Here is a 16,818-nt window from a genome sequence, read left to right as displayed (position 1 = left end):
TGCAGCTACCTGTGTGATTGAGTTCTTTTATCATGAGTCCTGACTGAATTAGGGTTAAGGTGAACTCGTCAAACCCAACATCAGTCATATGAATCAATCGATCGATGCGAGTCTGATGTGAAACCTCAATAAATTTTTTTTTTCATTATTTCACTCTGCCATGGCTATGGGCTTAAGGACTCGATCTTTCGATCATCATAGGACTACTCCTCTCATCTATCGAGGTTGATAGATCCCATCTTGGTGCGACTTAGTTTCTACAATGAATATGTTACAGCCAACATACACCTCAGAATTTCGAATGGCTAGGAGATCGAGTTATGGTGTAGTCAAACTATAATACACTCAAGGTGAACTGTCGATGCACCTCAGGTCAAAGAACTAGATACACAACTGCAGCATCGAGCTAGTCATCGATGAGAAGGTAGACTTCCTTATGACTGCTCAAGATGGTCACGCTCAGTACTCTCGTTCTCAATGAATATTTATACTCTTGCTCCGATGTCTTCATACCGTAAACTCAAGACACATCTACCCTAAGAAAGCGATCGTACACCAACCTTCCGGATCGATCACCATCCTCGTGATGATCCTATGGTCAGGAGCTCTTTATGAGTTAGTTATGTAAATTCATGTCTTAAATTTTTAACTCTTGAAAATATGAATTGACATTCCTACTAACTCAAAGGATGTATCACAGACATAATGTACACAATGTGATAGAAGAATAACCTATTTATTGATTTATAGTCAAAATTATAAATTTGTTCTTAGATTTGTACAGGAATGTGTCAGCCAATCTGGCATCTAGGACATACATCTAACAATCTCCTCTCCAACTAGGTCCGCATTCCTCTTTCGATCTGCGGCCGCCTCCCTAGTTAATTGGAACTCATAATATTTTGATCTCATGCTTTAATTTAGCTGGATCTCTTTCTTTTAGCCACCATTCCATTCTCCAGCGTCATTTTCTTAGCTTCTGGTGGATTAGTTGATCCTACTGATGATGCTATTTTTTTCAGATGGTTCCTTGCAAAAGAAATTCTAATTTTTATATGCAACATATCATGTCATAGATCGTAGAGTAGGTTGATTTGATGATTAGATCATATGCATATTAGGTTAATATAATTAATTTAATTATCTTTCGCTATGTTTTATTTCAAAAAAATTTTAAAATACATGCATGAAATCGTCTATATTTTCTAATAGAATGATCACAGATTTATAGTTGATTATTTATGAATTTTGACATATGGATTTTGATTTTTGTATTGGGTTTAGGTGCTCTGGACAAAGCTTGATTTATTTGTTTGATGAATAATAGAATTAAATCTTTTATTATATTTTATTTATAATAGACTTTAGCTGATTGTGATTAATTAACTTTGTGTTATGGAGGACAGTATCTCTCGATAGCATAGCTGTGTTATGTCTCGAATTTGGAGAGCTAGCTTGATGGCAGACTGTTCAATCGACATATTATTTTCTATACCATGAAAAGCCTTACAATATAAGAGTAATTTTTTGCGCATCACAAGCGATATAATAAAATTGACATGGAGCACACCGTCCAATCATATTGGACCATATAGTATAATTAATAATAGGACATACATTTAATACCGCTCAGCTTTTTTTTTATCATATATTTTTTAATAAAAATATTCTTTCCCTCCGTAGATCAAAGAAAGAATACTATTATTACTTCTTGATGCCTTATATAACTTCCTATGAAGATAACAGGATGCTCGATTTGATTGCTTCTCTCTTTCTTGATGAAAAGATGAAAATATCTCGATTTTATTATTTTATTATTACTATTTTTATATATTTTATTATTTTTTAAAAATAATATTTTATTATTATATTTTTTTTCTTTCTTCTTTCTCCTTGTTTGTGGCTTCTTCATGCCCACTATCCCCCTTGGGCGATACCACTCGTGGCTCCTCCACACTCCATCCCAGGCCCCTCTATCTCCCTACGCATCCCTCCTTCCGGCCATGCATAGTTCCTCTGCATCGCCCTCCCAACCCCACCGCCCGTGGCTCCCATCCCCCACCCCCCCCCCACCTGGCACTGTGGCTCCTTTACGTGCCCCCATCCCCCTGCACGTTGTGCCCCGCTGGGCGCTGCGGCTCCATTGCGCACCACCCCCCACCCCTGACAGCCTACGGCTTCTTGTGGTTTCCCACACCACCGCTCATCCCCCCTTCTGCGGCAGCCCACGGTCGTAGTAGTTCCCCACCTCCCCTCCGGCAGCATGCGGCTTCTTCATGGTTTTCCAGACCACCATATGTCCCTCCTTTCGGTGGCAGTCCGCGGCTTCTCCGTGGTCCACCCCAACCCCCCAACCAAACCCCCTATGCTTCCTCTGCTTTTGGAGTGTCGCAGCAAAACCTAGATTTTATTTGATTTCTTTTGATGAGGATAATTTCGTCTAAAAAATTTATTGTGAATCAAAGATGTAGTAATCTGGATAGCCACCTCTCCCAAAGGCAAGCTGGATTGCCACTTAAAAAGTATAGTAAACGCAGTATCCAATAGGTCTACTTTAAATTGCCGGCAATTTGGATGGATTGCCAGTTACCAAATACAACTTAACGATATTAAACGGCCATGGCGGGATTCTGAAATCTTCATGTGAACACCCTATGATTTGGGGAGGGGGGGGCACTCCAAATCGCTAGTATACCAAATGCAGTGATCCAGTGGATCCACTTAAATTATCGATAATCTGAATAGATTGCCAGCAACCAAACGTAACATAATGATATAAAACGGCCATGGCTAGATTTTGGAATCTTCATGCAAACACCCTATAATTTGGAGAGGATGGGAGGGAGATCCTCTCTCCAACTAGGTCCACATTCCTCTTCCGATCTGCGGCCACCTCCCTAGTTAATTGGGGACTCATAATATTTTGATCTCATGCTTTAATTTAGCTGGAACTCTTTCTTTTAGCCACCATTTCGTTCTCCAGCATCATTTTCTTAGCTTCTGATGGATTAGTTGATCCTACTGATGATGCTGTTTTTTTTAGATGGTTCCTTGCAAAAGAAATTCTAATTTTTATATGCAACATATCATGTCATAAATCGTAGAGTAGGTTGATTTGATGATTAGATCATATGCATATTAGGTTAATATGATTAATCTAATTATCTTCCACTGTGTTTTATTTCAAAAAAAATTAAAATACATGCATAAAATCATCTACATTTTCCAATAGAATGATCACAGATTTGTTGTTGATTATTTATGAATTTTGAGATTTGTATTGGGTTTAGGTGCTCGAGATAAAGCTTGGTTTATTTGTTTGATGAATAATAGAATTAAATCTTTTATTATATTTTATTTATAATAGATTTTAGCTGATTGTGATTAATTAACTTTGTGTTATAGAGGACAGTATCTCTTGATAGCATAGTTGTGTTATGTCCCGAATTTGGAGAGCTAGTTTGATGGCAGACTGTTCAATCAGCATATTATTTTCTATACAATGGAAAGCCTTACAATATAAGAGTAATTTTTTGTGCATCGCAAGCGATATAATAAAATTGACGTGGAGCACACCATCCAATCATATTGGACCATATAGTATAATTAATAATAGGACATACATTTAATGCCACTCAGTTTTTTCTTTTTATCATATTTTTTTAATAAAAATATTCTTTTCCTCTGTAGATCAAAGAAAGAATACTATTATTACTTCTTGATACCTTATATAACTTCCTATGAAGATAACAGGATGCTCGATTTGATTGCTTCTCTCTTTCTTGATGAAAAGATGAAAATATCTCGACTTTATTATTTTATTATTATTATTTTTATATATTTTATTATTTTTTAAAAATAATATTTTATTATTATATTTTTTTCTTTCTTCTTTCTCCTTTTTTGTGGCTTCTTCATGCCCACTACCCCCCTCGGGCGATGCCACTCGTGGCTCCTCCACACTCCATCCCAGGCCCCTCTATCTCCCTACGCATCCCTCCTTCCGGCCACCCATAGTTCCTCTGCACCACCCTCCCAACCCCACCGCCCATGGCTCCCATCCCCCACCGCCCCCCCTACCTAGCACTGTGGCTCCTTTACGTGCCCCCATCCCCCTGCATGTTGTGTCCCCCTGGGTGCTGCGGCTCCGTTGCGCATCGCCCCCCCACCCCTGACAGTCTGCGGTTTCTCCGTGGTTTCCCACACCACCGCTCGTCCCCTCTTCTCCGGCAGCCCACGGTCGTAGTAGTTCCCCACCTCCCCTCCGGCAGCATGCGGCTTCTTCATGATTTTCTAGACCACCGTGCGTCCCCCCTTTCGGTGGCAGTCCGCGGCTTCTCCGTGGTCCACCCCAGCCCCCCAACCAAACCCCCTATGCCTCCTCCGCTTTTGAAGTGTGGCAGCAAAACCTAAATTTTATTTGATTTCTTTTGATGAGGATAATTCCGTCTAAAAAATTTATTGTGAATCAAAGGTGTAGTAATCTGGATAGCCACCTCTCCCAAAGGCAATCTGGATTGCCACTTAAAAAGTATAGTAAACTCAGTATCCAATAGGTTTACTTTAAATTGCCGGCAATTTGGATGGATTGCCAGTTACCAAATACAACTTAACGATATTAAACGGCCATGGCGAGATTCTGAAATCTTCATGTGAACACCCTATGATTTGGGGAGGGTGGGGCACTCCAAATTGATATTGAGGAAAAAAAAAAAAAAAAAAAAAAAAAAAAGATGGGTGGATCTCCAAATTGATTGGAGGGTGGGTGGGTCCGCATTCCTCTTCCAATCTGCGGCTACCTCCCTAATTGATTGGGGACTCATAATTTTTTGATCTCATGCTTTAATTTAGCCGAAACTCTTTCTTTTAGCCACCATTCCATTCTCCAGGGTCGTTTTCTTAGCTTCTGGTGGATTAGTTGATCCTACTGATGATGCTGTTTTTTTTCAGATGGTTCCTTGCAAAAGAAACCCTAATTTTATCTTTCCTGCATAACATTTTGTTTTCTTATCCTTTTAATTGAACTCTACCATTATCTCAGTATAAATTCTATGATTTATTTCTTCTTCTCTTAAATTTTAAGCTAGATTGATCGATGGTTAATTAATAATTCACATGTTGCACGTTATTGAGCTATTTTGCCAGTCTACTATTAATGTTATACCTGGCTGTGTTTTTAAGTCTTGAGTTATTTTAATGAACTGCAAAGGTTGGTCTTGAGTTATTTAATGAACTACAAAGGTTGGTATTTTGTGGGGTTTTACGAAATGACTAGTCTTTAATTTCTTTGTCCTCAGATCCCTGTTGTCATATTGTGTTATAGCCCAAAACCAATTCAGCCCACCAAAGCCCACAACAAAAAAAAAAAAAAAACAAACAGGGGATCAAACCGAGAAGAAGACCCGGGCGAGATCCGATAGGAGTCTTCTTCTCCGGCGAGACCCGGGCGAGATCGGACTCCTAGGACCACTCGGAGTCCTAGGGTTCCCTATAAGAAGACCCCCTCTCCCTTGAGACCGAACATCAGCCTCCTCCCTCTCTCTTTCTCTCCGATTTTTTCGAAGTAGAGCCGCGGACACCCTTTTGATTCTCGTCGTGATTGCCCACCGACGAGGTCACCGGAGGCCGAGGTAAGTCTTTCTCTTCTTCCCCTCTTCCTTCCCCTTCCTCCCATGCCCTTGTGCGCGGCGGTCGGCGACGAGCGTCGCTGATTTTCGATCGGGAAAAAGACCTATTTTTGGGCCTCTTTTTCATGAATTTTTTGGCGCCGGCGATCGCAATCGATCACCGGCCACGCTCCTCCGTGACCGGGGGAGTGGCCCCTCTCTGCCGCCGGCCTCCGCCGGGCTGCCGCAGCCCGAACGGCCGATCAAGGCCAGAGAACCACCGTCCCCTGTTCCGACGAGGGAAGAGCCGAGAAGAAGAAGAAGAAAAAAAAAGAAAAGAAAAGAAAAAGAAGAAAAGAAAAAAGAAGAAAAAGAAGAAAAGAAAAGAAAAGAAAAAGAAGAAAAAAGAGAAAAAGAAAAGAAAAGAAAAAAATAAATATAATAATAATAATAATAATAACAAAACATATATATATATACTTATATATATATAAATAAGTAAATAAATAAATAAAAAAATAATAAAAAAAATGAAATGATAAGAGAGAGAGTTTCTCTCTCTCCTCTCTCTTCTTTCAGTCTGAACCCTGACTTTCTCTCTCTAAATTGGACTTTCTCTCTCTAAAATTTTCTCTCTCTAGATTGTTTCTCTCTCTTGATGGATTTCTCTCTTTCTAAAGTTATTCCTCTAGGATTAGCGAAGTGGAAAGCTTCATTGATGATCTTGATCGAGTTTAGGGAAGAGTCTGATTTTAAGTGAGGTTTTGATTTTGGAATTTGTTAGATTTAATTTTTGAATTAAAATTAATGTAAAAATATAATTTTGGATAATAGGCACGGAAGAATCTCCTAGAAGTTAGTTGATCTGTTCATTCAGTGCTCCGTGAAAAGTAAGTAATGAATCATCTTCTCGAGATATTTCATATTTATTCTGAAAATAAATAATTATTCTCTGAAATTATGCATGATTATGAAATTATGTTTTGAAAGAAAAGTGCTTTGAAATATTATGGTACGTCGATTTTGCACACGTTCAGTGAGAAAAATTATGATATATTATGATTCAAAGTGTTTGATACAGATCAATTTTTTTTGCTCTCAGCCTAACTATGTTTCAGTGGGCCCCGCCAATGGGGATTATACGTTGGTTTCAGTGGACCCTGCCAGTGGGGATTGTGCGCTGGTGCTTTGTGGACCCTGCCAGTGGGGGTTGTGCGCTGGTGTTTGTGGACCCTGCCAGTGGAGGTTGTGCGCTGGTATTCTGTGGACCCCGCCAATGGGGGTTAAACGTTGGTCATAGTCAAGGCTGTTGAGTTACGAGTGTTTTGAATTGAATCGGATTTATGATTATATTATATGTGAATATTTGAAAATATTTGATTTGTATTAAATCAGCATGAAATATACTCTTATGTTTATTTGCAGCATTATTCTTGAAAATTATATAATATCTGAATTATCTAGTTGAGATATTTGTTACTTACTGGGCTGTCTAGCTCATTACTTTTCTTTCTATTTTTCAGATTCAGATAATTAATTTTGAGTGTGGGAAGAAATATTGGGACAGAGCTTTTAGAGGCGAGATTTAGCTTTGTCAACTTCATTGAACTTAGATTTATTATTTTAGTAAAATTTTATTGGATGTAAGACATTTGATTTAATTACTTGAATTACAGTTGAATAATAATTATTTAAATTTATTCCACTGTGATGCATTGATATCGTCATGAGATGCCTTGCATGCTTATGGAGAGAGTTCTTCATGAGTATGCGGCGGTTGTCGCGACCCTCGATTCACAATCTCGGGTCGGGGGCGTGACAAATTATATGGTATCAGAGCATAAGTGGATAAATTATGACACATAGAATTTGACATAGTATGAGTGTAGGTGGGTAAACATTAGGAATATTGGGACGTTAGAGTATGAGCATCATAATAAATCTATCCTAACAAATAGATAAATGAATCTAATAAGGTTTTACTACTACAAGGTTACCATGCCTCCCCGTAGAATGACAAGAACTACTCAAGGAATTGCAAGAGAGACATCACAACCACGGGATGGTAGCACTCCCCATCTGACCAGTGGCACCCCTCAGGAGGAGGGAGTCGTAGATCCTAATGGGAGTGCTTCGAGAGTACGTCAAGAACCAGATATGGCTCAGTTAATGCAGACTCTAATCAGGATGGTACAAGCGCAACGATAAATACAGCAGCAAATGTTTGAACAACAGCAGATACAACGAGATACACAACAACATTAGCATCCACCACCACAACATGGAGAGCAACCAGTACAACGGAACAACATTTCAGAATTTAAAAAGCTTGCTCCTCCAGCTTTCAAGGGGACTACTGAACCTTTGGAGGCTGATAACTGGATAATGGAAATGGAGAAGGCCTTCGCTGTCCAAGAGTATCTTGATGAAGAAAAGATTCGATATGCAGCTTATTTACTACAAGGAGAAGCATACAACTGGTGTCAGCGACTACAGCGCAAGCATGAACAAGACGGCGAAATACTTATCTGGGAAAGATTTCGGATTGCATTCTACGATCAATATTTTCCTCGGAGTATAAGGATCCAGAAAGAGCAAGAGTTTATTTATTTGAAGCAATAGGGTATGAGTGTGACTGAATATGAAGCAAAATTTATAGAGTTAGCAAAATTTGCTCCGAGATTAGTGGATGGTGAGCAAGAACGTGTTCACAAGTTTGAGATGGGACTGAGAACTGAGATTCGAAAACAAGTGGTTTCATATGAATTGACAACTTATGCCGACGTGGTAAACAAAGCACTAATAATTGAAAGGGAAGTCAATGAAGAACGCATGGAAAGGGAAAGAAAGCAAAGAAAGAGAGCAAAATTAAATGATACACAAGGACAGAATAATAAAAACATCAAAAGATCAGCTAAGGGAGCAGTAGACAATAAGACTCAACAGATTGATGGTGAGCCATGCTCCAGATGTGGCAAAAATCATGCAGACAAGGATTGCTATTGGATTACAGGTGCTTGTTTCAAATGTGGTCAGATGGATCATAAAATTGCTAGCTGCCCGCTAAATACTGAAAATCAAGTTGGCCAAAGAACTTATGAAGGACAACATAAGGGTGGTTGATAGATTTCTAAAACCCAGGGAAGAGTCTATGCGCTTACTCAACAGAATCCACAGGCTTCCAATACAATGGTGACAGGTATGAAAAATTTCGAGGATGAAATTTCTTTTTAGGGGTGAAGAATGTTATAGCCCAAAATCAATTCAGCCCACCAAAGCCCACAACAAAAAAAAAAAATAAACAGGGGATCAAACCGGAAAGAAGACTCCCGATAGGAGTCTTCTTCTCCGGCGAGACCCGGGCGAGATCGGACTCCTAGGACCCCTCGGAGTCCTAGGGTTCCCTATAAAAAGACCCCCTCTCCCTTGAGACCGAACATCGACCTCCTCCCTCTCTCTTTCTCTCCAATTTTTTCGAAGTAGAGCCGCGGACACCATTTTGATTCTCGTCGTGATTGCCCGCCGACGAGGTCACCGGAGGCCGAGGTAAGTCTTTCTCTTCTTCCCCTCTTCCTTCCCCTTCCTCCCATGCCCTTGTGCGCGGCGGCCGGCGACGAGCGTCGTCGATTTTCGGTCGGGAAAAAGACTCTGTTTTTGGGCCTCTTTTTCGTGAATTTTCCGGCGTCGGTGATCGCAATCGATCGCCGGCCACGCTCCTCCGTGACCGGGGGAGTGGCCCCCCTCTGCCGCCGGCCTCCGTCGCGGCTGCCGTGGCCCGAACGGTCGATCAAGGCCGGAGAACCACCGTCCCCTGTTCCGACGCGGGAAGAGCCGAGAAGAAGAAGAAGAAGAAAAAAAAAAGAAAAGAAAAGAAAAAGAAAAGAAAAAAGAAGAAAAAGAAGAAAAGAAAAGAAAAGAAAAAGAAGAAAAAAGAGAAAAAGAAAAGAAAAGAAAAGAAAAAAATAATAATAATAACAATATATATATATATATATATATATATACTTATATATATATAAATAAGTAAATAAATAAATAAAAAATAATAATAATAAAAAAAATGAAATGATAAGAGAGAGAGTTTCTCTCTCTCCTCTCTCTTCTTTCAGTCTGAACCCTGACTTTCTCTCTCTGAAATTGGACTTTCTCTCTCTACTTTCTCTCTCTAGAATTTTTTCTCTCTAGATTGTTTCTCTTTCTTGATGGATTTCTCTCTCTCTAAAGTTATTCCTCTAGGATTAGCGAAGTGGAAAGCTTCATTGATGATCTTGATCGAGTTTAGGGAAGAGTCTGATTTTAAGTGAGGTTTTGATTTTGGAATTTGTTAGATTTAATTTTTGAATTAAAATTAATGTAAAAATATAATTTTGGATAATAGGCACGGAAGAATCTCCTAGAAGTTAGTTGATCTGTTCATTCAGTGCTCCGTGAAAAGTAAGTAATGAATCATCTTCTCGAGATATTTCATATTTATTCTGAAAATAAATAATTATTCTCTGAAATTATACATGATTATGAAATTATGTTTTGAAAGAAAAGTGCTTTGAAATATTATGGTACGTCGATTTTGCACACGTTCAGTGAGAAAAATTATGATATATTATGATTCAAAGTGTTTGATACAGATCAAATTTTTTTTGCTCTCAGCCTAACTATGTTTCAGTGGGCCCCGCCAATGGGGATTATACGTTGGTTTCAGTGGACCCTGCCAGTGGGGGTTGTGCGCTGGTGCTTTGTGGACCCTGCCAGTGGGGGTTGTGTGCTGGTGTTTGTGGACCCTGCCAGTGGGGGTTGTGCGCTGGTATTCTGTGGACCCCGCCAATGGAGGTTAAACGTTGGTCATAGTCAAGGCTGTTGAGTTACGAGTGTTTTGAATTGAATCGGATTTATGATTATATTATATGTGAATATTTGAAAATATTTGATTTGTATTAAATCAGCATGAAATATACTCTTATGTTTATTTGCAGCATTATTCTTGAAAATTATATAATATCTGAATTATCTAGTTGAGATATTTGTTACTTACTGGGCTGTCTAGCTCATTACCTTTCTTTCTATTTTTCAGATTCAGATAATTAATTTCGAGTGTGGGAAGAAATATTGGGACAGAGCTTTTAGAGGCGAGATTTAGCATTGTCAACTTCATTGAACTTAGATTTATTGTTTTAGTAAAATTTTATTGGATGTAAGACATTTGATTTAATTACTTGAATTACAGTTGAATAATAATTATTTAAATTTATTTCGCTGTGATGCATTGATATCGTCATGAGATGCCTTGCATGCTTATAGAGAGAGTTCTTCATGAGTATGCGGCGGTTGCCGCGACCCTCGATTCACAATCTCGGGTCGGAGGCGTGACATATTGGTTGACTGATATTTGATAGTACCTATTTGAAATTAATTTGGCATGTTCATCTTCTCCTAATCTTTGGTCATTAATGTTCATAAATTTCTAACTTTGATGATACTGTTTTCATTCAAGCTATATGCTGTGATTAGTAAACTTTTGGTTGCTTTTCTATCTTCAGAAATTTAGGTGATTTTCGGAGAAAAAATGGAGATTAATGGAGTATTGTATGATGCTTGGGTCATAAACCTCCCCATTGGGACTCTTCTTCTTCTAGTATTTTTGTTCTATTTTTTTGCTTTTCTTTTGACCGCTTCAAGATTCATATGTCTGGTCTGTTTAGACTTGGTTATCACACCTATGCCTCGTAATTGAGAGCTGCTTGCTTATGCAATACAAGTATCACAGGTAACAGAATCTTGTTTAGACGAACTATCTTGTTTCATTCAGCTGCTTGCATCATACGTGTTCATTAATGTTAGATCATTTTGTTATTAGAAGTTTAACATTTTTTTCAACAAAGAACTTACATCATGATATAGAGAACAAATATTTGTTTAGAATGGAGAAAGGAAAACTTTTCCAAAATTGTTCACAAGGTTGCGTTAATGGTAATTGGTGCCGTTACCTGAACTTATTGGAGAGAGAAGAACTTTTGAATGTTTCTTAACAAGCAGACCTCCATTGTTGCAGTTGCTAAGCAAGCTTTGCATGTTTTTTCTTTTTGGACCACTCTCTGCAACTTCAAAATAATCATGAAATTCTCAATGATCCTGAATAGACTTATAAAATTGTCGGAATGTTTGAGTCGATGAGGAGTCTTTTGAGAGGAATTGGTTTTCACTGATTTTTTTTTATCTTTAAGATATGATGTTACTATTTTTTTATATCCTTTGTAACCTCCGTTGTATATATATTACTCTTTTCAATAAATCCCAACCTTTAACCCTAAAAAAAATATATATATAAAAAAATAAATATTGAGTTAGAAAATCTTCATTCATGCAGCTTTCTTATTCTTTTAAACCAAACAGCTAGAGTAGCGGTCATTTGTTCCTATTTTTATTTTAGAGTTCAACTTTTGCGACCAAATATGTCCTTTGAGAATTGAGAACTAAGGAAAACAATTGATGCTAGCCTCATTACCTTCAAGCACACGACATGTGCATTGTAAAGTAACACACAAAAGCATTTGCATATAACGAACTTGAGCCAATGCTCTATTAACTGAAAATGGAGGCTGTTGATGAAAGTGGACTTCAGCTTGGCGAGTACAGCCCGTGTTCTACGTGACCAATTGTATCTAGTGGTGCACTTCTTATTCTTAATCTCGTCAAAAAGAATAAAAAAGAAAAGCAAATGCAAGTTATATGACCAAAATATCTTCTATTATATAATGCAAAAATCTTGAAGTCCAGCATATGATGCCAGACTGCAATGCCTTAGCTACGATTTTCCATAAATTACACTACCCACCACCCCCCCCCAAAAAAAAAAAAAAATATTCAAATGAATGTTCATGTGTAATATATATATATATATATTTTCTGATTTTATTGTTTTCTTTGCATGGACCAAGTCACTCTCCCTCCGCGTTTACGGCACGTAGTAGTTCGATTATCACGATTGGTGTCGCACTATTTTTCTTATCTTTCTGCCTCCTTTCCTCTGATGGCAAGCTGCAAAAGGAATCAGAATACATATTGAATTCCATTTGCAAAATGCTCGAGAAAAGACCATTGCTTGCTCCAAAAGATCCCAGGAGACTTCAGCACCGCACAAGTTGGTAGAACTTGATGCTGCCATGCTTCGAAAGTAGCTAAACCAAGCAAAGGTGTCTCTCGAAACCCAGGACTCCCAATAGAATCAAATCTAATCCTTCACCTTAGTCTCTCGGAGGGAAAGAAGAGAGAGATTCTTTTCTCCAGAAACAGCAGCTATGGATGGCGAGGAACTTCGGCATTATTGTTTCCTCCAATCAAATCGAAGGGTAGGCACCTAATGAATAAAAATAAATGCATAATTTTGGACAAATGCCAGTTCGAAGCAATGTGTGTGGTGGGTGAAACAGATCCTCCATATAACACTCGTAGTGGTGTCAGTGGCCATGATACCAACACCACAACAGACCCTCCATTTCTTTGACATTGGAATTGCATTTTTATTTTTTTTTATGTCATTCAGAAAAGGATGTTTTTTTTTTTTTTAAAAAAAAAAAAAAAGAAAAGACTTTCAATAGTCTGCTGCATTCAATCAACATAGAAACATCGAGTAGGTGGGTCATTATTGAGTCCAATATTTCAGGCCAGATCAGGCCACACTGCACCAAAGCACCACCGAGAAAAAGATCACCAGCAACTCAACACGCTCCTTGGATACAATTATAATTTCTAGCATCATGCTACGAAAAGGGGCACGATTCACCTTGGCTTTATAAGTTGTGATCTTTGTTTTCTCACGACAAGATGTTGTATGCCACAAAACGGACGCACACTAAGCTATATGCATTCAGCTCATCATGTCTTTTGCTGTCACATCAAGTTACAAGCACCAACAAGCATAAGCATCATCTTTATTGTTTCCTCATCTTTTCTCATGGAGAAAGCAGGATCAGCTTACAATAAAAAGAAGGCAGGAGAAAAAGGAAAATCCACACCACAGCGGGTTCTTACAAGTGCACACATATATACCTACCTAATGAGGCTTGGAACTCATCCCATCCATGCAGGAAGGTAGCCATTGGAATCGTGAGACATAGCTCCTCCGTTTGGCTGGTCTATATTCACAGGATGGTACCTGCAGCAAAAAAGAAAGCACATAAAGTAAAGCTATAAATTGTCTAAAAGCTAATTTCCATGTAGATCTGCAAGAATTTTGATGAGAATATTGTATTTACCCAATTTGCTCAGGAGGGTGACATGCCAATGGCTGGAAGAATCCCCTTGATAGAGCAGCCTCACGATACAAGGGCCATTTGATGAACCAGCAGCATGATCACCACTACCATTTGCCCATGTCAATTGGAGGGGATTTTGTGAAGCTGCTTCTCGCAACTGCCAAAGCCGAGAGGTAATTTAATGAATCAAATTATCATAACAAACAGAAGGAATCCTTTGGGTGAGAAAGACAGAAACTACCTTTTTTTAAAAATAAATAAAAAAAAAAAGAGAGAGTAAAAGTTTCAATAAGCATGGGCATAAAATGTTGTCAATAAATTAAAAATAACAGCACATTGTTGAAGATTTAAACAAAAATAAGACATTATTAGCCAACAAAAATAAAAATAAATAGCAATATTAATTCGGACAAAGCAAGAGCTAAAAGAGTAAAAGACCGCCTCTAATATGAATATGGCATTCTGAGCTCTCAAATGTAAATGTGGAAGTCAATGAGAATTTGTCGGTTGGTACGACTTTTAGAACCCTCAGTAAAGGGGATAGAAAATGCCCAGATGTTTTTGAAGCAAAGCCTGAATAGACATAACATTCTTCTAAACCACTGTCCTCTAAATTGCGTTCATGTAAAAAATTATTACGTAGTTTAGCCCATATTCAGATATAAGACATCAAAATTATACCTTCCTGTTTAATGATCTGTTTGTTTCCTGCATCTCTTGTTCCTGCATTAAAACACAGCCTGTTTACTATATCGAGCATAGATCAAACCTAACAAATTCTCATATTTACGTGAGCAGAAAGCATTTTGAACATGAATTCATACCCTTCTTTAAGATCACAAAGCTGATCGAGCATTGATTGTGTCTGCAAATAGATAAACATAAATGGGTGAATCGTTGCAAAATTTCCATCATTTAATGCATAACTGATTCCATTCTCTTATTGTTATCTTGACAAGGATCTTGTATTGTCAATATCACACCCATGCACAGTTTAAGTGGCTCACACCCATAAAAGGATATCACTAGAAAGACATATAGATCACCGAGTATAACAATCAGAATACAGCCTGAAATGTTATCTATCAATCTCAAAGACCACAACAGCTTTACCGATATATTACAGGATGATTCTTTGGTTCGGTGCTTGCTGGTTAAGGAAGCAAGAGAGTTTTCTCAGCTGACAGAGTTGAGAGCTGAGTACATCAGCACGAAATCAATGGGCTTCAGGGAAATGAACGGTCAACTAGTCAAAAAACTACATCCAAAAAATTTTTTAAAACAAGATAGTGGCTTTAGAGATGACTTTAAAGGAAGATATAAAGAACACGTACTCATTCAATCAAATCATTTGGGAGTAAAGAGTTGAACATGTTAACCAACAGGGTGAAAAGGCCGAGCTTCTTAAGACATCGGCAGGCTTCTTTGTCTTAACAGGAATTTAAAATATAACTTGACTTTATGGACTGGTGGACCTGAGTAGTTTTATGTTGCATAAACGCATCCTACACATTCTATTAGCAAATTCTGCACTGTCTTAGGACTTCTTCCGAGTCCTCACATCTTTTCCTGTAGATTTTCTAGCACTTTTGTAGAGTTCTCTTGTCAATCTTGTTCTTATACACTCTTCCATATTTCTCCATGTAATTATTTCACTTTAATAAAATTTTGGTGACTAATGGCTTCCATTAGTCTCCACTTCCCTCAAAAAAAAAAAAAAAAAAAAAAAGCAAATTCCGCTTTTGCCAACTGGTTCGTTATATATATGGAGACACCTTACCAACCTTGTCGCTTAAATAGGAATTTAATATCACAGAGGGTCAACAATGCGTAATGAGCTAGTAAATAATTATTAAATTTGCTTAATCGTTATTTGGTCGACCAAACTGCACCATCTGAATGGAATGAGGTTACATATTAAGGTCAAAAGGAAATTATAGGATATGTCCAAAATCCAACTCAAGAAGCAATCGGATAGAGAGTGCGTCCCATAAATTTCAATAAAACTCAAAATCAGAATAATAGTCCTACCTGCCTATCTCATTTTGTATTATACGCAATCAAGTATATGTTCATTGGGCACAAAAATGGAAGAAAACAAGTTCAACAATATTTTAAACGCTGGCATCTTAATCATCAATCCATCCATTTACTGTTGTACAAGGATAGTATTATTCCTTTTTACCTTGTTCTTCAAGATATTTGGCACATTCCACTACCATCAGTGAAGAAAAATATCCTTCTTGTACAAAATTTTAAACATGCCATTTTAATGAATGAATGAGTGAAAAGGATGCAATGACAAAGGTATGCAAAAATCCTAGTTTGAAGAACTCCCACAACTACATCAAGACAGATCCAAAATAATATAATTTTCAAATTATCCTTTCAAATGAAACTTTTGTTTTTTTGGTTTTTACCTTTGCTGATCTGATCTGCTTTAAAGATTTCTCTAGTTGATTCTCAAGTTGATCAAGTTCATTTGTACTTAGTGGGTCCAAGTCCTCACCAAGGAGATTTCTGTATCATCATGGTTGGGAATCCCATTAGTGATAACCTTTAAAGCACAAACTATATAGGAAAAGATATATCTACATATTCATACACATACATACATTTGTACACGTATATACATGTGTATGTATTTTTATGATACATACACATACAGATGGATGCATACTTCAGCTAGATAGACTACCTCTGTGAGTGCTGCAGAAACTCAACTCTTGCCTTCAGCCTCACGTACTCTTGGTAAGTGTTCTGCTTCAAAATAAACAACTAAAAACTTCTGAAAAGCCTTTTATCAGGCACAGTTCACATTACTAAGAAGAGACAACCCACAGAAACATATGGATCATAGAACATGAAAATCAAATAATTAGACATTATATTTGTGGAATATAATAATAATTGCCAACATTTTGTTGATATTTAGATATTCCCTTCTCGGCATATAAGTTACC

General features: G+C 37.8%; 1 long non-coding RNA gene and 1 pseudogene across 1 annotated transcript; both read right to left on the bottom strand.

The window, feature by feature from the left end:
• Window positions 1–13,384: 13,384 nt before the first annotated feature.
• LOC140858374 (agamous-like MADS-box protein MADS2) lies at window positions 13,385–14,598 on the bottom strand (annotated as a pseudogene).
• Window positions 14,599–14,684: 86 nt separating this feature from the next.
• On the bottom strand, window positions 14,685–16,798 carry LOC140858375 (uncharacterized). Its single transcript, XR_012141933.1, has 3 exons — window positions 16,554–16,798; window positions 16,276–16,375; window positions 14,685–14,720 (listed from the first exon to the last, which is right to left on the bottom strand). It is a non-coding gene; the product is annotated as an uncharacterized lncRNA (long non-coding RNA).
• Window positions 16,799–16,818: the final 20 nt, after the last annotated feature.

Source organism: Elaeis guineensis, chromosome 6 (assembly GCF_000442705.2).
Source record: "Elaeis guineensis isolate ETL-2024a chromosome 6, EG11, whole genome shotgun sequence".
Classification (NCBI taxonomy): Eukaryota; Viridiplantae; Streptophyta; class Magnoliopsida; order Arecales; family Arecaceae; genus Elaeis; species Elaeis guineensis.
Note: the sequence above shows the minus strand (reverse complement) of the source record. Positions and strands in the feature narration are given on the sequence as shown.